Source organism: Periplaneta americana, chromosome 2, assembly GCF_040183065.1.
Source record: "Periplaneta americana isolate PAMFEO1 chromosome 2, P.americana_PAMFEO1_priV1, whole genome shotgun sequence".
NCBI classification, from domain to species: Eukaryota; Metazoa; Arthropoda; class Insecta; order Blattodea; family Blattidae; genus Periplaneta; species Periplaneta americana.
The window spans coordinates 10,556,987-10,577,995 of record NC_091118.1 but is presented as its reverse complement, the minus strand read 5'-3'; the positions used below and the strand labels follow the sequence as shown (position 1 = coordinate 10,577,995).

Genomic DNA, 21,009 nt, shown 5'->3' with positions numbered 1-21,009 from the left:
TAGGGACCGATGGCGGGCTTATGCGAGGGCGGCAATGAACCTCCGGGTTTTCTAAAATGCATATGTAATAATAATAATAATAATAATAATAATAATAATAATAATAATAAAGGTAAAGGTATCCCCGTAACATGCCATGAAGGCACTTGAGGGGCATGGAGGTAGAGCCCCATGCTTTCCATGACCTCGGCACTAGAATGAGGTGGTGTGGTCGGCACCACGCTCTGACCGCCTTTTACCCCCGGGAAAGACCCGGTACTCAATTTTATAGGAGGCTGAGTGAACCTCGGGGCCGTTCTGAAAGTTTGGCAACGAGAAAAAATCCTGTCACCACCTGGGATCGAACCCCGGACCTTCCAGTCCGTAGCCAGCTGAATAATAATAATAATAATAATAATAATAATAATAATAATAATAATAATTCCGCTATCACTCAAGAAAATACTAGTGGAAACACTAGTAATGCCCCACTTCGATTATTGTGATTTTCTACTGACTGACCTCAATGTCAACGAGCCGCAAAAATTACAGCGTGTTCATAATTCTTGTGTTCGCTTCGTCTGCGATGTCCGTCGCGCTGACCACATCACCCCATCCTTCCAAACTCTAAACTGGCTACGGCTTAACGAACGTAGAAATTTTCATTCTCTTGTTCTCCTTTTCCAAGTCCTTCACTTTTCTACACCTACCTACCTTGCCTCCCGTTTCATTACCTGTCATCATATCATAATCTCTTCACACGCACGCAAAATAGCCGCATACTAGCCATACCAACACATGAGACATCATCATATTCATCATCATACACAATCTCGCTCTCGCACTTGTGGAATACCCTACGCAGTGACATCAGAGACTGTCGGAATTTAGTAGCGTTCAAAAGCAAACTTATTAAGCATTTTCTTACTGCGTAGAGTAGGTTTAATTTATACTTAATTAATAAAATAAATGTTTCTCTCTTCTTAACTTTCACAATTAACTGTCTGGCTTTTATTAATCAGTTAATCTTTTAGTACTTTGATTTTTATTGTATTTGTAAATTTAATATTAATTGTAATTATAATTTGTATTCTTAATATTGTAGTTGTAATCCCCTGGTAGAGGGGAAGAGAAGGCCTGATGGCCTTATCTCTGCCAGGTTAAATAAATAAATAAAATAAAATAAATAATGCACATGTATCGAGAAAAATATCATGACACTCATTATTATACGTCAATGATCGGTGGTCATGTGTCATTTAAATATTGTATTCTTCGAAGCTTCCTTTTGATCCAGTGGATTCTTGTTAGAGAACAACTGGTAATTGGATCTGTGTAAATAAGATGGACGTCGTCCCCATGTCTCGGCGTGATGAGAATAGCCTTTGTAGCTTATTTGTTAATTACTCTGATACTCATGAAGTACTACACTGTGGAGGACATCAATATGTTACATCATCAACAATCAGGCAGTCCTTCAGATACCTGAAGACGGTTCTACTCTACATCCTCCAGGTGGTTTATAATACTTTCATATTTCCAACTTGATACTGCAATTATTTGATGTTCAGACGTTCAAGGTGGATGGGTTGGAATTACGTTTTTAAGCGTTATGTAATCGATTGAGAACCTAAAAGCGCTCATTTCAACGAGCCTCTTAATAGTAATATGCGTTACAAGAGCGGTATGTTGAAGTTTTCATGTTCGAGGAAAAGTTTGAAAAAGCGAAACATAGTTGAGCTTTTTTAATTTCCGAGAATTGAAAGAAAACATACCGCTCGTGTATCGTACATTATTTTGTGCGAAGATCGTTTATTACATACCTGAAAGAGGAATTTCTAATTAGTTGCAATGAAATCTCCATCTTGGTTTCTGTTCAATGACGGCTAATTTGCAAAACAAAAATATCTATCTTCAACATTGTTGCTTTAAAATGTTTTCTGTGTTTACTATACTCCAGCAGGCCTTGATATACGTCTGTCTTCGCCCCCCCCCCCCAGTCAATGATGAGTCTGGAATCTTGTTGATATTTTCACGGCTTCCTTAATGTTACTTGTATCATGAATGCAGTAACTTTAGTGGAGTTGTAGAGTTTACTTAAGTTTTGCAAATATTTAAAAACAATAATTAACATTTCAATTTAGGTGAAATTGCAGTGGTAAGTTTCCAATTTATAATTATTACTATATTGAACGTCTCTAAAAATAATATGTTAAAAGCCTAAAGCAGTAAAATCAATATGTCACTTAAGCGGTAAGAAGAGGGAAATTGTTATGTGTGTTAGGTTGGGAATACTGAATGTGGAATTTTAGACTTTCCACGGATTGGTTTTGTGCGGAAACCAAGCAAATACGCACGATCTCGCACAAAATTCTTGGGCATCCTGGTTGCAGACAGGTATAGACACAAATAAGTTACTAATATTATTACACTTCTTTCGAGACTCGATTTCTTTGTCTAAAAGACTTCAACCGACATATTCCTGAGATACGCTAATAAATGGGATCATTTTTCTTCCTTGATCTGTTTTGTTTCTCCTTTTAATTTTTTCTTGTTCATTTGTTTTCCTTCTTTCAATTTCTTCTTCCTTCATTTGTTTTGTTTTTCCTTTTACTTTTGTCTTCTTTCATGTGTTTTATTCTCTTTTTACACTTTCCTTCCTTCATAAGGTTCGTTTCTCCTTTCTCTTTTTTCTTCCTTCATCTGTTTTTTTCTTTTTCTTTATTCTCCCTTCATTTGTTTTGTTCCTCTTTTCTCTTCTTATACTTAATTCATGTTTTGTTGCCCATTTCACTTGTTTCTTCCTTTATCTGTTTCCTTTCTTGTTTTACTCTTTCTTCCTTCAACTGTTTTGTTTCTCCTTTCTCTACTTTCTTCTTTCTCCTGTTTGTTTCCTTTTCGTCTTTATTCTTCCTTCATTTGTTTTGTTTTTCCTTTCTGTTTTTATTTTTAATTCATATATTTTGTTTCTCATTTCACTTTCATCTTCCTTTATCTGTTTTGTTCCTTCTTCTACCTTTTCTTCCTTCATCTATTTTGTTCCTTCTTTTACCTTTTCTTCCTTCATTTATTTTGTTTCACATTTCTCTTTTATTCTTAATTCATCTATTTTGTTTCTGATTTCACTTTTTTCTTACTTTATCTGTTTTGTTCCTTCTTTTACCTTTTCTACCTTCATCTGTTTGTTTCTCCTTTTACTTTTTTCTTCCTTCGTCTGTTTTGTTTCACCTTTCTCTTCATTCCTCTTTCACCTATTTTGTTTCCTTTTCTTCTTTATCCTTCGTTCATTTGTTTTGTCTTCCTTTCTCTTTTTAGTCTATCTATTTTATTTCATTTTTACTTTTTCCTTCCTTCATCTGTTTTTTCCCTTCTCTTCATTCCTCTTTCACCTATTTCTTTTCCTTTTCGTCTTTATTTTTCCTTCATCTATTTTTCTCTTTTTTATGCTTTCATCTGTTTCGTTTCTACCTTCTCTTTTTCTGTCTTCAACAGTTTCGTTTTTCTTTTTTCTCTTTGTTCTGCAGTCAATTGTTTTGTTTATTTCTTCCCATCTTTCTTTCCATCTCTCTCTCTCTCTCTCTCTCTCTCTCTCTGACCTTGTCCTCTTTTACCTATTAATGTTTCCTTTGTTGTAAATTTACTTTCCTTTGTTTGCTTATAGTAATTCTTGTAATAACTTCCTTTCATCGATTTTTCGTGTTATCCCGCTCAGCTTTATTCTGCCTCCTGCCCTATCTATGTACAGCTCACTCGTGTGCCCGGTTGACTCACGTCCCCGATCAAGACGCAATGTGGGGCGTTGACTCCTGCGGGACGGGCGTTGACAAAACGGGCCAGGCAATCCTAGCGTCTCACAGTGCCGTTCCGATATGTTTGTAGCCGTAGTCATAGTAACCGGTTCCCATTCTCTCCCAAGGTGAATCCACTTCGCTACTTTCTGCTGTTTACTTTACGAATTTACTACTCTGCGAAGTGAATCAGCATGACTAAGGACAGACAGACAGACAGACAGACAGACAGACAAGTTGCCGCACCCTTCACATCCACCATCAGAATACCCCTGGTTAGGTGAGTAATGATTGAAAATTGGGAGTGCTTGGAGAAACTTTGACAAATCTGCATTTGTCCACAACATGTGACAGTTCTTGCAATCGCTGACATTTAAGCATTGATGTGGAGTGGGGATGTGTGCAAAGCTGTATTAGTACCGTAGGATCTAGGCGCGAAGGTTTCTTTTTTTGTGGCGCGGTCGAAGCATACGGCGAAACTTTGGATGTCTCACAACCATAACAGACGGAATAAAAATGCAGACATGTCGCTAATGCTGCTGACAACGTTGTTGACAAGGGATAAATATATTGATTTTGTTAAGCGGTGTTCACGATGACAATGATGACAGTAATGTTTACGACGATGATAATGATGTTCACGACGATGACAGCGATGTTGAAGATGGCAATGATGACTAATGTTATCAACGGCAATGATGTTCAACACGATGATAATGATCTTCACGACGATGACAGCGATGTTGACGATGACAATGATGACAATAAGAAGGGTAGGCTAATGGACACCGCATACAGTAGGACATTGACAGTGACGGTGCTCATCCAACAGATGCCGTCTTCAAAAAAAATGAATAATGCTTCAGTTATGTGAATACATCTTGATTATGTTCTAGGAATTAAAATATTTCCCACTTTCAAATGTCTTCATTCTTTCTGCCTCAACCTGTAGCCTATATAATAAATAAATAAATAAATAAATAAATAAATAAATAAATAAATAAATAAATAAATAAATAAATAAATAAATAAATAAATAAGTAAGTAAGTAAGTAACTGAGTAAGTGAGTAAGTGAGTAAGTGAGTGAGTGAGTGAGTGAGTGAATCAATCAATCAATGAATAAATGAATGAATAAATCAATGAATAAATGAATGAATAAATAAATGAATGAATGAGTGAATAAATGAGAGAATGAATAAGTGAATTTTTTTATTGGGTTATTTTCGACGCTGTATCAACATCTAGGTTATTTAGCGTCTGAATGATATGAAGGTGATAATGCCGGTGAAATGAGTCCGGGGTCCAACACCGAAAGTTACCCAGCATTTGCTCACATTGGGTTGAGGGAAAACCCCGGAAAAAACCTCAACCAGGTAACTTGCCCCGACCGGGATTCGAACACGGGCCACCTGGTTTCGCGGGCAGATGAATAAGTGAATAAATGAGTGAATGAATGAGTGAATAAATAAGTGAATAAATAAATAATTAAATGAATGAATGAATAAATAAATGAATGAATGAGTGAATAAATGAGTGAATGAATGAGTGAATAAATAAGTGAATAATTAAATGAATGAATGAGTCAATCAATCAATGAATCAATGAATGAATGAATCAATGAATAAATCAATGAATGAATGAATGAATAAATGAATAAATAAATAAAGAAATAAATAAATTAATAAATAAATAGATAAATAGATGAATAGATAAATAAATAAATAAATAGATAGGTAGATAAATAAATATTACCTTAAAGTCTCCAGCAATATTCTTAGTATTTCCGCCGTTTTCAAGACGTTAATTAGTCTAATATTTGCTTTGTCAGAAATACTCAGACGTGAACGTATTTGTGACATGATGCCTTACCGGTATACGGGGGCTTGGATTCTCGTCACAACAGACCACGTTGTACTGTTTTCTGCTTTCTTTAGACTCAAACGCATTGTACTACATCGGCGAAACAGTGTATGACTTATCAATAAAATCATGCATTTTCATGCTAATCCTTCGTCTAGTTATGGCCAATATGTGAAGTGTACCGAGTTAAGGTTAAATAAAGATTTGTATTGAGATGCAGTATCTTTTCCCAAGCTAGGCTAGGAACTTATCTCTCTTCATTATGTAGGCCTAATGTTTCAAAAGATCTCTGCAGAATCCGTACGGCAGGACGTGAAAACATCTATAGTTGTGACACAATTTATTTTTGAGAGGAGTGGGGCGGTATCCGGACTCGAACCGGCGTCCGGTCAGTGAAAGGTGAACAAGCGGATCAAGGCTACACTTCTTGTTATCTTCCACATCACAAATCGGAGGAGGGAATAATGAACTACCGGGTGTACCAAAATGTGCAACACTATACGTATCTCTTACACACTTTCATCCAATCTTCAGATACAAAATATCAACTATAATAGTGATTAAACGATTATCAATAAGGTGGCGAAGGTGAAGATGGTAATTTTGATGATACCAATGACGATGACGATGGTAGTGTTGATGACAATGATAGATGGTAATCACGATGATGATTATAACACATTATAATAGTGGTCATGATAATGAAATGATGATGACTGTGTTTGAAGGAGACAGATTTCAACTATGTTTCTATTCTGATTTTCAGTGAGATAATAATATTATACCCACATTACATGAATACACTTGTCTTGTTCATTTTAATCTCATTTTTTTGTTATAAAATGACATTCTTAAAGACACAGACAGTTGCCATAGCAACACCATCTCTCCACATCTTCATATAACTTATTGTAACAGCTGAGTTACGACTACCAGTACGATGCTCACTTTTCACATTCGTTTTATCGTCGTCATGGAGTTTCCATTAATTTCAAAGCCCAGATCTGTTCAGAGACTCTTCAATATTTCATTGTATAAAAAAGTGACGGGCGATTTAAGAACATTTCTACGATTTCGTATAACATCTATTCAGGAATTAGGGTAATGGAATTAGGATAAATAAATACAAGTTATTGTAAGATTTTAGTGTGTTTAATTAACGAAATGAAATAAGCTACGAATAACAGACAATCCTCTACTACTACTATACTACTACTACTACTACTATACTACTATACTACTACTACTATACTACTACTACTACTATTATACTACTACTATACTACTACTACTACTACTATACTACTACTACTACTATTATACTACTACTATACTACTACTACTATACTACTATTATACTACTACTACTACTATACTACTACTACTATACTACTACTACTATACTACTACTATACTACTACTACTACTACTACTATACTATTACTACTACTACTATACTACTACTACTATACTACTACTACTATACTACTACTACTACTATACTACTACTATACTACTACTACTATACTACTACTACTATACTACTACTACTACTATACTACTACTACTACTACTACTACTATACTACTACTACTATACTACTACTACTACTATACTACTACTACTACTATACTACTACTATACTACTACTACTATACTACTACTATACTACTACTACTATACTACTACTACTATACTACTACTACTACTATACTACTACTACTACTACTATACTACTACTACTATACTACTACTACTATACTACTACTACTATACTACTACTACTACTACTACTATACTACTACTACTACTATACTACTACTACTACTACTATACTACTACTACTACTATACTACTACTACTACTACTACTACTACTACTATACTACTACTATACTACTACTACTATTATACTACTACTATACTATTACTACTACTACTACTATACTACTACTACTACTACTACTACTATTATACTACTACTATACTACTACTACTACTATACTACTACTATACTACTACTACTACTATACTACTACTACTACTATACTACTACTACTACTACTATACTACTACTACTTCTACTACTACTACTAATAGTAATAATAATAATAATAATAATAATAATAATAATATGTACATCTATTATCAGGCAGTACAACTCACTTGACGATATGTGTTACTTATAGAGGAAGAACAATTTTATTTATTATGTATTTGTATGCATCTGAAGTCTGACTAGTGTAATATGTAGCTATATTTTTTAAATATTTTTATTTTAGTAGGTTATTTTACGACGCTTTGTCAACATCTAGGTTATTTAGCAACTGAATGAGATGAAGGTGATAATGCCGGTGAAATGAGTCCGGGGTCCAGCACCGAAAGTTACCCATTATTTGCTCATATTGGGTTGAGGGAAAAGTCCGGAAAAAACCTCAACCAGGTAACTTGTCCCGACCGGGAATCGAACCCGGGCCACCTGCTTTCGCGGCCAGACGCGCTAACCGTTACTCCACAGGTGTGGACTGTAGCTAGTCGGTGATGTATGCAATGGAGGGGGAAAGAACTGGCCACCTTACCCCATCATTTCCTGGCCTACTTTGCCTTATAAGTGATGTCTTCTTGGTATTACTTGTGAGGTTCAGACCTGTTTTCGGACATTTTATTAAACAACAACATAGGTCTAATAATAATAATAATAATAATAATAATAATAATAATAATAATAATAATAATAATAATAATAATAATAGTTTTATTTTCCCTGGCCGAGTTAAGCCCATCAGGCCTTCTCTTCCACTCAACCAGGATGCATACGGAACAAATCAAAATGACTTCTTATTTTTTTGTCTAATGGCGAGTAGTTGAATATTCGTCATTCACCCATATGACACTAGTTGTGTAGACCAATTTATAAACAGAGTCATTGCCCTGAGTGCGTCATAAGAGGTTGGTCTACGCTACACCTGTGATGAGATGATATTCTGATGGATATTTTTGATACAACAGGAGAACCGGATCTCCCCGAGAAAATCCCTGTGTTACCTGAACAACGGGGTTGCCAAACACAAATTATAAATCTGGGGGTACACCAAGGACCGAACCCGAGTCCACAGGATTATAAGTCCAGCACTCTAGCCACTACACAACCGTGCCGGCTGTTGATATGAAGTTATGTGCATTAAAAAGAAAACGTATATAAAAAAAAAGAGTTGAAACGAAGCATGTAAAATAAGATACGATGTCAGATTTAGTTTCCATGGCGACCATGTCATGCAGGTTCCTAGAGTAATGTGAGATTCAGCATGTCAGTTGTGATAAAGAGCCGTCTGGGCTGATAAATGACACACAGCGATAGTTCTTTGTTTTCCGAGTTTGTGTAAACAAAAGACAAAGGGTTGTCACATTTCAAGATATGCAAATAGGTTATCTTGAAGTTATTTATGTATTCATTCCTTTATTTTTAGGTAAAAATTTAACAATTGGCTTCATGTGAACCTTTGTTTTGGCTTTTTGTTTGTTTCGTTTAATAGTTAATATTATATTAAGTATTTACAATCTTATATTTTTTATACTTAGACCTATGTTTGTTTTTCAGTTGTTTTTTTGTATTTCTTTCGTTACTCAACTGTTTACGTTATTTTAGTTCTTAAGAGGATAGGGTTGCATGAATTATTTTCAGACTCACTTTTATAACTTAAACAATAATATCTCAAAAGAACTTTAATGGATTTTCATAATTTTTTTTACATATGTGTACCAAGGAGTATAAATTTAGAGATCCAGACTTTTAAGTTTCTAGTGGCTACAAATTGATTTTAAAATATTTAATATATGAAAAAATTGGACACATACTGTAAGTATTCCTATCTCACGGACACTATCTAGGTTTCAGAGTCAAAATTTTGCACACGCATTCTTCCATTGCTCCCACTTGTAGTGATGGCACTGGTTTATTCAGTTTCAACAGTTCTAATAGAAAAATAAATATCTACCCTTTGAAGTAATTAAAATTGTTACAATGCTAATTTAATTATATCTGAATTAAATTTTTATTATAGATCTATTAATGAAACAGAACCGGGTAGTCCAACAAGTAGAGCGCCGACTTCGGACTGGATGGTCCTGAGTTCAATCCCGGATGGTGATGAGATTTTTCTCGTTGCCAGAACTTCCAGAATGGACCTGAAGTTCTTTCAGTCTCTTATCAAATTTAGTGTCGGGTCTTTCCGAGGAGTAAAAGGTGGTGGAAATGTGGCATCAAACACATTATCACATTCTAGAGCCGAAATGTCTCCATATCTTCTACCAGGGTTGTTTAGAAAGTTCATAGCTTGATAATAGTACGTTATGCAATGAGCCTATAATGGCAGTAATTAAGACGCGAGTATGTTTATGAAACGAGCGCAAGCGAGTTTCATAATTTTCATACGAGCGTCTTAATTACCGTTATATGCAAGTTTCATACGACTTTTCATGCTCCACCATATTTCTAACTTGAAATTATTCATAAGTATTCATGTTATTCTTATCTGACTGAGGAGCGGAACTGATCTTGTGCAATATCTCGCAAATTGTGAAATGTGCGCAGACGCGAAAGTATTGATTTTTTTCCGAGACACAAATGTCATTGACCTTGATATAATCAAGAGAGTAAAATAAACATTAATCTTGATATAACCTTGAAATTGATTTAAACATTGAAAAACGAGATGGCAAATTGAACTTATTTGAATATTATTTACAATTAACGCTAATTATTATAGTAACAGAACATAACCTTCTGTGACAGTATTGGATTTCCAGCCTCCGTGACGTTTCGCTAGTTGTCTTTCGATTGCGTATCCGAGAATAATCGATACTTGCGCTTTCATATTGCTACAATGGTGTTTTCTGATTGGTGGATCACCTGAACTTTAATGAATAGTTGTACTTTAATGAGGTCCATTAAAGGGCTGCTACCAGGTGTATAATTACTACATTTCGGCATGGTCGAGCATAAAGAAATTAAACTAGGATTATTCTGAAACAATCTTTATTTATCAACAGTAATCTCACTAGACGTTTTGATTTATCTAGAGAAAATCAAAACTCGAGTGGGATTTAATTGACTATTACACGATTAGAAGAAAGTATATAAAGATTAGAAGTAACGAAGTACTCCATACAATAAATTATTAACTGACTTACGAAAATACAACTGTCTTCAAATGTATTATTGTACCATCTCAACTTTACAATTATTACTCTAGATGCATGCTAGATGGCAGTAGTGAGCAATGCCTTCTCGTGGAGAAGTTCTCGATCTATCATACACGATGGCAATGTTACTAGTCAAGAAGGCTTTGTTGATTCAGTTTCATTTTTATTAAAATGCAACATTCCACTTCAATTATCCGAATCCCAGTAATCAACGTCACTTGACAGATGATTTTCAATAAATCTTAATATTAAACAATCTCTGATACGTGACTATCCATAATATCATATAGCAGAAGCTATAACAAACATAACTAGTATCACAAGTGTTAGAAAAGTTTTAATTAACGACGATGACATAAAAAATAAACATGAATAATTTTAAAAGGAATAATTATTGAATGTACAATTTTCAAATTTGAATGTGGTTGGTGGTTCAATTGATGTTATATTGGACGTGTGCGTAATAGAAGTGGAACTCGTTGATGTAGGCCTACATGGTGTATTCAACTTATTCAGGATTTCCGAATGAATAATTTTAAAAGGAATAATTATTGAATGTACAATTTTCAAATTTGAATGTGGTTGGTGGTTCAATTGATGTTATATTGGACGTGTGCGTAATAGAAGTGGAACTCGTTGATTTAGGCCTACATGGTTTATTCAACTTATTCAGGATTTCCGAATGGTGCTCTTCATTTATTTGTAAATCGGATTTCAGAAGATGCATAGGTATGATCAGTGATTTTTATTAATTCTTGTTCTTGAATGCCAATGCGAGTCACATTTGAAACTGCTGTGCATCGACTGGAGTGGTTTGTAATTATATATATATATATATTTTTTTTTTTGACGTCCAGACCAGCGCAGTTTCAAATGTTGGCAAACAAAGAAACAAATGCTAGGGACGCGATAAAATTAAACAAATGCTAGGGACGCGATAAAATTGTGCGATAAGCAGCTATGATTGGTTGAAATACGTCCTTTCGTACCGTTTTATTGGTCAAAAGTAGTGTGACGTAGTAAGAGTGTAATAGTCACCATAATCACTCCCTGAGATTCACACAGTTGGTTCACCGGTGTTGCAATGCTGCTATACCTTCTTTGTACACAGATTCCTGAGATCTGCAAAATAGCCTTCTGCTACAGCCATAACCTCTTCATTTGACGAAAATTTCTTCCCAGCCAAGTGAGTTTAGGGTCGTATTGATAGACGAGACTTTGGACCAAAGTTGACTTTGGAAAGTACAAAGTCACCATTTTCCTATTCACAGTCGACACTTCGAGGAAAGTAAACTTCAATCGTGACTTTACTTCGAAGTCGCCGAAAATCTAGACTTTGACTTTGACTTTCGTTCGTGGACAACAGGAAAATGGCTGATATTTAGGAAATTGTTGAATTTTCCGTGAATATTGAAGACATCTAGGAGATTATTAAAGTTTCTCATGAATAATTTCGAGGGAAAAATTGTTCCGGGGCCGGGTATCGAACCCGGGACCTATGGTTTAACGTACCAACGCTCTACCACTGAGCTACTCGGGAACTCTAACCGACACCGATCCAATTTTTCCCTCTATATCCACAGAACTCAAAGTGGGCTCACAACCGTCAAGCAACCAACTTCGAGTGCACACTAACTCCGTGTGACTTAAATTGTGGTTTTCTGTTAACGAACAGTGACGTGTATTATGCAAATCAAGATTTTCAGGTATAACTCCCTGTAAAGTTGATTTGAATAATTTCGAGGGAAAAATTGTTCCGGAGCCGGGTATCGAACCCGGGACCTTTGGTTTAACGTACCAACGCTCTACCACTGAGCTACTCGGGAACTCTAACCGACACCGATCCAATTTTTCCCTCTATATCCACAGACCTCAAAGTGGGCTGACAACCGTCAAGCAGCCAACTTCGAGTGCACACTAACTCCGTGTGACTTAAATTGTGGTTTTCTGTTAACGAACAGTGACGTGTATTATGCAAATCAAGATTTCAGGTATAACTTCCTGTAAAGTTGATTTGAATAATTTCGAGGGAAAAATTGTTCCGGGGCCGGGTATCGAACCCGGGACCTTTGGTTTAACGTACCAACGCTCTATCACTGAGCTACTCGGGAACTCTAACCGACACCGATCCAATTTTTCCCTCTATATCCACAGACCTCAAAGTGGGCTGACAACCGTCGATACCCGGCTCCGGAACAATTTTTCCCTCGAAATTATTCAAATCAACTTTACAGGGAGTTATACCTGAAAATCTTGATTTGCAAAGTTTCTCATGTTCCTTAGCGTATTATTATAGATTATAAATTCAAATCAAGGTACAGATTTGATAAACAGTATTAAATATCATCGCCATGTTTCAACTTTCATGGATGAATAATCAAAGAGCATTATCTGTTCCACCAATAATAATACAACTTATTTCATCCCGATTTTACGCCGTAGGTAAGGATTAATAGCTTAATATTGATTCTTACTATTTAATTCTATACAGGATAGGTTATACAGTTGGAAATGCAGTTAATTTATAATCCTTGCGGTCGTCATAATAATGTTTTCTGCATATTGATTTCAGATAATTTTTAAGTAGTTTCTGTAAACATACAGGGAATAACTCTGCCAACTGCCAGCAGGATAATATGTCTCTTTCATAGTCTGTCATGGCGGCGTTTTATCTTCCATATCTTCAGAATAAAATTATTTTACCATGAAATAATTCGAGAGCTTAATGTGTAACTAACGTAACTATAATCGATGTTTTATTCAAAACAAAAATTCTGAACAGCAATATTATTTCAGATAAACTATACCATCATGTTTTGTAGTTACGAATTGCGTTATATACAAGAACTGAGTTATGATTTTTTGTGGCCAGCTAGAAGAACAAATTATTGTCAATTATTGTAAAGACCTAAAAAGTCTTTTTTTTATACGGTACTTACGTTAGTTCCACAATAAGCCCTCGAATAATATTATTCTTATGTAAAGCTGCAAGAACTATTAACAACTGCTTAACATGTACCGATGTTCAATTGTTTCATCGATTTCTGACTCAAAAGATGGCTTTGATTTTGGCAATGCCTACTCTATTTTAACTATCTATTAATTTAATTCGTTTAGAAGGCAGTGATTTTGATTGCCAACATTAAAACAAGATCGTCAAATCTCGACTTACCGAAGTCAAAGTCAAAGTCTCAGAAGTATTGTCTATGAATAGGACTTCTAACAAAGTTAACCTTTACTACGAAAGTCGACTTTGGGAAGTCTTCAGCCAAAGTCTCATTTATGAATACGGCCCTTAGGGCTTTGGGAAAAGAAAGAAGTCTGAGAGTGGAAGATCTCGTGAGTAGGGGAGAGGGTGCGGCAAGAATTCGAACCGTAGTTCTTGTAGTTAGCAACCGCGATTGCAGACATGTGAGCAGGTGCATTGTCGTGATGAAGCAACACTTTCTTCTTGGCCATACCAGGATTTTCTTGCGAATTTTTCCTTTTACTTCCTGCAGAATCTTTGAATAATTTTCTCCCTTTTGCTGGATAGTCAATAACCATTTTCTTTCTTTGGAGGCGGAGAATCACTGCGCTTCCATTGTTTCGACAGCTGTTTTGTCTCTGGTATGTAGTAGTGGATCGAGGTTTCATCAGTGGTCACAAACCGCCTTAAAAATTGGGCGTATTTTTCTCGAATCGAGTCAGTCAATCACTCGAAATTTGACTTGTTTTTCTTCCGGTGTTAACAAATATCAGAACCCACCATGCGGAGACCTTGGACATGCCGAAGACATTGACCTAGATGTGGCGTACCCGTTCAGTTCAGATACGCATAACCTCGCTAATTTCTCGCACTTTCAGTTGACGGTCTTTCAACACCGTATCGTGGATTTTTTCTACGATTTCTTCACTTGTTGCTGTTACTGGACGTCCACTGCAAAGGTCGTCTTCCACACACACACACTCTCTACCATGTTTAAATAGTGCCGCCCATTTTTTCACAGTGCAAAACATTGAAGCGGATTCTCCCACTGTAACATCTATGTCTGCTTAATTTCTGTTGGACTTGTTCCTTTTTTTTTTACGAAATATTTAATGACAGCACGAAACTCGATATTTTCCATTTTTTGCCAGTATATTCAGTGCAGTAACTTCAAAATTAAACTACAGAAAATGTAGTCAACAGAAAATTATTATTTTTCGTGCTTGAACTAAAGTAAAATGGCCGCTGACAATGGTGGTATTCTTGACATATTTTCAATGTCATCTGTGTGTCAGGCTACGAACTTTTCAAACGCACCTCGTATGTTTCTAAAAGTGTTACTTAACATATAGGTTAAATGTTGGTAATATTGTGATATTACTAATAATATTGTGATAGTTCTTTCTGAGAATTTTTTACAATTTTACTGAGCGAGAGGAAGATCGGTTTTTTGCGTCAACGTATTAAGGGAATGTTCGTGAACAAGTTTCTGCACAAAACCGGTTCTTCTCTCGCTGAGGTAAATTGTAAAAAATTCTCCAAAAATACTATCATAATATTATCTGTATCACAATATTACCAGCCTTGACCCTAATTCAAAATTTATTACGTAACATTTAAATGAAGGAACGGACGGTAATGTCGCGGTTAAGGCGCATCTTTGCGAACCGGAAAGTCCTGGGTTCCGTTCCTAATGGCGTTATGTATTTTCTGCAGTAGCGGCTGGTGGCCAAAATAATGAGTGTGCTACAATCTCTCTATCTGCCTACTATATACACTTATATGTATTTATCTTAATTTGAAACTCGCCTAGTGACGAAATATGAAGTCCATACGACGTTTCTTCCTACTGCAGAACTTGTCAATTACCCTGGTGTTAAACCCCTCCATCTTGGACATCATACTCTCTTCTATTGACAGTATTGCAAGAGCAGTGAGGCGATCCTGGGACATAGTGTTCTTTAAAAACGTTTTTATGCGTTTCAAGCAAGAAAAACATCTTTCTGGCTCAGCAGTGGTCATTGGTGTTGTAACCAAAATATTTAACAACTTCGGTACTTCACAGAATGGATCCTGTAAATTGTTGGAGACTATGTATTGTAACAATTGAACAGCCATCTATATTTCGGAAGTCGGGTCTTCCCTATAGAACTCCAAGTTGTGTATTTAACACTCTTTTGTTCAGTACAGTAAAGCTGTTGACAGCAACTTCAAGTTGCGAAATGCGAAAAATTGTCAAAAAAGTTTGCCGTTTAACAATTTTGTTGCGTCTAGATAGCTTAAAGAATGGAAACGATAAGTAATTTCCTGAATTATACGATCACATACTTCCTTGGCTTCAATTTTCTATGATTCCATTCTCCGTCGCTTGCTGAGTGATTCAGGAGGAACCTAAAAAAAAAAGGTAGATGGCAGCAGCAGTCGGACACTTGAATTACCGAAAATATTTGAATAATTTCACCTGAAAGACTAGATTTGCATAATACCAAAAACATTGTACATAGTTCCGAGTTCTTCCACAAACAAGCATTCTTATGTTACTCTTTACTTTTGCAATCTCCAAGCTGTGTTGTGCTAAAGCTGACTACAGCACTTCCCCGCGTAAAAATAGCCAATCAGAGCAGTTATTTCAGTTTCGCACATGCGCATTAACTGTCTACATTCTCATGTAAGTTTTGAGTAGCACAACGAACCCCCTGAGGCACCAAAGAGCGAAGATTAAACACTCTATAACGCGTTATGAACATAACCACGGGAAATTGTCAAATGACAGATCAAATACTATGGCATTGCAAACACTTTATTTGAGCAAAAATTATCATTGTACTGTAGCACATAAGGACGGGCCGTCCCTGATTTTCTCTATATTTTATGGCTACTTGTAGTCACTGGGGGTCGACCTGGTTGGCAAGTTGATATAGCGCTGGCCTTCTATGCCCAAGGTTGCGGGTTCGATCCCGGGCCAGGTCGATGGCATTTTAGTGTGCTTAAATACGACAGGCTGATGTCAGTAGATTTACTGACATGTAAAAGAACTCCTGCGGGACAAAATTCCGGCACATCCGGCGACGCTGCAGTTGCGAGCGTCGTTAAATAAAACATAACATTAACATTAACATTCACTGGGGCAGTAAAAGAAAAGCAGACCTGTAGGCACATTCTTTATAAATGAAAAACATATTTGAAAACATATTCAGAATAACCTATTCATTTTTTCACCTTTCTAGGCTTTTCTATATGCAGAGTGGGCAATAAGTATGGAATATTGGTAATAACTTCTGAAATTTTAATTAAAAAAGTTTTATACAAAAACTGTTGGAGATAAACCATGCAATTGATACCAGTGTTCGAAAAAAAGTAGTTATTCAGGCATACAGAGTGTGACAATAAACTTTATTATTTTAATGACACCCTGTATTAAAATTTACATATTCCGAATCTCCATTAAATTTTACATATGAATTTGTAGAAATGTTTCCCCTTTCACCGGTTTCATGTCTTTTAACTTCATATTAAACTTGTTTCGTGAACTTTAAACTTGAGACAAATAATTATGTAAAGTCACATTTAGTAGGCTATAAAACTAAACAAAACACTATCACTAACCGAACTTAACAACAGATGCTCAAAATAAGAACCTTTCACAGCCAAACAAGGTCCTAGTACAGTCTAGTACGAGTATATACAGTCACGAAGCTTGAGTTGTGAGGGTACTAGAAACAATAGACTGTGCCGGTACTTTTTAGCATTGTCTGTAATGAGGCGATAGTAGCGATCCTAGTGGTTAGCAACTATCTATGGATGCATATTCTCTACATATTGAGCTTCGTGACTGTATATACTAGACTGTGGTCCTAGTCTATCACGAAAACAGTCCATTGTCTTTCTCACAGTTACATGACTGATCTCTTCCATCTCATGGCTACAGTCATGTATAGTAGGCCATGAAATTAAACAAAACACTAACATTAATCAACAATGAACAATTTTCATTAATTTTATGACCTATTCAAATTTCAACATAATTTTACATACTTTTTTGTCCCAAGTTTGATGTCCACGAAACAAACTTAATAAATTATATTTAAAATATATGAAATGTGTAAATGAGTAAAATTTCTACATAATTTTTACGTAAAATTTAATGCAGATTCGGAATATGTAAATTCTAATATAGAGTGCCATTTAAAAAAATAAAGTTTACTGTCACACCCTGTATACCTGAATAACTAACTTTTTTCACACACTGGTATATTGTATGGTTTATGTGCAACAGTTTTTCTATAAAACTTTTTTTAATATATAAAATTAAAATCTAATAAGTTGTTCGCAATATTCCATACTTTTTGTTCACTCTGTGCATAGTTTCTCATAAAATTCAAAATAGGAAACCTACAAGCAGTGTTCCTTTTTTTTTTTACCCATCTCGGATACGTCCTTTTGATTTCAACAAGCTCCATGTAATCTGTTGCTATGCGACGACGTTATAAATGTTTTGAGGCAGTGATATCTATCGTCTGAGTCACGAACTAAATTACAGCTGGACTGTCCAGTTACTTTCTTTGTGTTTAAAGTCAGTCTATTGTTTCTGTAATGTCTTCTGTCACTGGGAATTGTTTACGATGTTACCGGAAGGGAAATACCGGAAGTTTTTCAGGTGTCAAGGCTGCCTGCGAAGCCTCTCGACAACAGAGGATGGTTGCTATAAAATGGGAAACGAGGCGGGGAGAACCAGTATGCGGGTCCCAGCTGTCTTCATGGTAAAGGGCATGTGAGAGACTGGTTTGGCGTGGCCTTCGGAATCTCTCTGTTGAGCCATTGATACTTGGTGTGGTTTACGTGTTTAGTAGTGATATTTGGTGCAGTGAGCTGTGCAAGTTAATTATTTTGTCCCTTGATTTTGTAGTTTTCATTGATATGCATAGATTTAATTATTATTTTTATTAGACAATCATACATGAAAGTGTTTTTTCCTGCTATTCTGGTGAAGTGAACAAGTTTTTATACTGACTACCAACAACATAACAGGTAATATTGTATTTTACACTGTATAATTAATTATCACTAGCCGTACCCGTGCGCTCCGCTGCACTTATTAGAAATAAATATAAAGTAATTACATAATTAAAATAGGACATTGGGTCCAGGGAACATTCGTGTTTGATAGAAGAATAAATCGTTTAATATGCTACTTAATTTAAATTGTGTTTAAATAATTAAAATGCTTTCATTTTGGACCAGAGACCACTCATTTGGTGCAAATATAATTCGTTTAACATTTTTCTAAATTAGTCTTCAATGCATCCTTTAATAAATCACTCCAAATTAATAGAGTTGATTGTGTAAAAATGTAAGAATTCACGATCTCCCATGCACTACTGCCATAGAATGAATAAATTTGTTTTTCTTCCTACTAAAAAATTTAATATTTTGCACATAGCAGACACTATAATCTGAGGCGGCGGTGGAAATGTATTGTATTGTTATTTTAAAACTCTTGTATATCCTTAAATATCAGTCCTATCAAAATTTTACCCGGAATAAAACTTATTGGAAATCATTTTTAAAGAAACTTTTGTTATGTAACATTTTTCACAAAAATCAATAATAAGCGAGATATTTCGATTTATTTAATTCAGGCCCCCTTATAACCTACCTTTTAAATAAAGTATTTTGAATGCTATATAGCCTAAAATCTAAGTTACAACGAACTTAATTTATATTCCAATTTTCATCGAAATCCGTTCAGCCATTATCGCGTGAAAAGGTAACAAACATCCAGACAGACAGACAGACTTAAATATCAGTCCTATCAAAATTTTGCCTGGAATAAAACTTATCGAAAATCATTTTTAAAGAAATTTTTGTTATGTAACATTTTTGACAAAAATCAATAATAAGCGAGACATTTCGGTTTATTTAATTCAGGCCCCCTTATAACCCCCCTATTAAATATAGTATTTTGAATGCTATATAGCCTAAAATCTAAGTTACAACGAACTTAATTTATATTCCAATTTTCATCGAAATCCGTTCAGCCATTATCGCGTGAAAAGGTAACAAACATCCAGACAGACAGACATACAGACAGATAGACAGACAGACATACAAACAAAAATTTCAAAAAAGCGATTTTCGGTTTCAGGATGATTAATTATACATGTTAACACCAATTATTTTTGGAAAAGCGAAAATTACCAGAAAAATTTCGCTTACAGATTTATTATTAGTATATATTTGTGGAGTGGAAAAATGCTAATGTTCATTTTTAAAACTGTATAAAAGAATAGGTTCGAATGCTGTCTTATACTATGGTTATCATGTACCTACTGCGTTATTTTAGCAAGACGTTCGAAATTGTAATCATTTATTTAATAACACTTTTAATTCCACATGTCATTCAAAGTCGAAATTGGACTTGGGTAGCGCAGTAGGTATAGCGCTGGCCTTCTATGCTCGAGGTTGCGAGTTCGATCCCGGCCCAGGTCGATGGCATTTAAGTGTGCTTAAATGTGACAGGCTCATGTCAGTAGATTTACTGGCATTTAAAAGAACTCCTACGGGACAAAATTTCGGCACACCGGTGACGCTGATATAACCTCGGCAGTTGCGAGCGTCGTTAAATAAAGCATAATTTATTTTATGAACTTGGGCGAAAAATGACAAAAAGAATTGTTTGGAGATCTTTGTTATCGGACAGTCTTCTTACATACAATAGGCCCTAAATTTACATAACAAGACATTCTCTCCCTCCCGGACGATGCCAAGTTAAAGATTTTATCGCCTTTTAAAATGCACAGTCCTTTGTCGAATTTTGGACCCTGGATTTTCTGACCTAAAAGTTACCATAGTAACCATAGACAACTGAGGATCATACAGTTTTGAGAAATACACAAAATTATGTTGACATCTATATATATAATTTGAACTGATAATGGAAATTACGGGAAAACGGCTGAACGGATTTTAATGAGTGACCCCTTATTTTCATGCCTGGCATCCAAAGTTTTTCGGAAAAGTAGTAGTTTTCAGTGAAATGTCAATTTTCCTACATAATTTTCCTATTTTCCAAAATCCATCTGTTAGTTTTGAGAACTAATTTTATTGAATCACGGCCGACTTGATTGAATTTCAGAACAAAACACACACTACAATAAACAATAGGCTATTACACGAAGGCCTGCAGGATTGCCGACATATTTAGAGCTCAAT

At 35.4% G+C, this 21,009-nt stretch overlaps 1 protein-coding gene across 4 annotated transcripts in view; it reads left to right on the top strand.

Annotated features, from left to right (window-relative positions):
- LOC138713140 (mucin-22-like) overlaps nucleotides 1–21,009 on the top strand; it is a 68,289-nt gene that overhangs the window by 26,061 nt on the left and 21,219 nt on the right. The window contains exon 1 of one of the 4 annotated variants that reach the window (XM_069844983.1): nucleotides 18,346–18,557. The exons of 2 other annotated variants lie outside the window; for them this stretch is intronic. The gene's annotated coding sequence lies outside the window, so the exon portion shown is untranslated. Of the gene's footprint in view, nucleotides 1–18,345; nucleotides 18,826–21,009 lie in introns of those variants that run through there. One more of the 4 variants, XM_069844965.1, reaches the window with a different exon arrangement.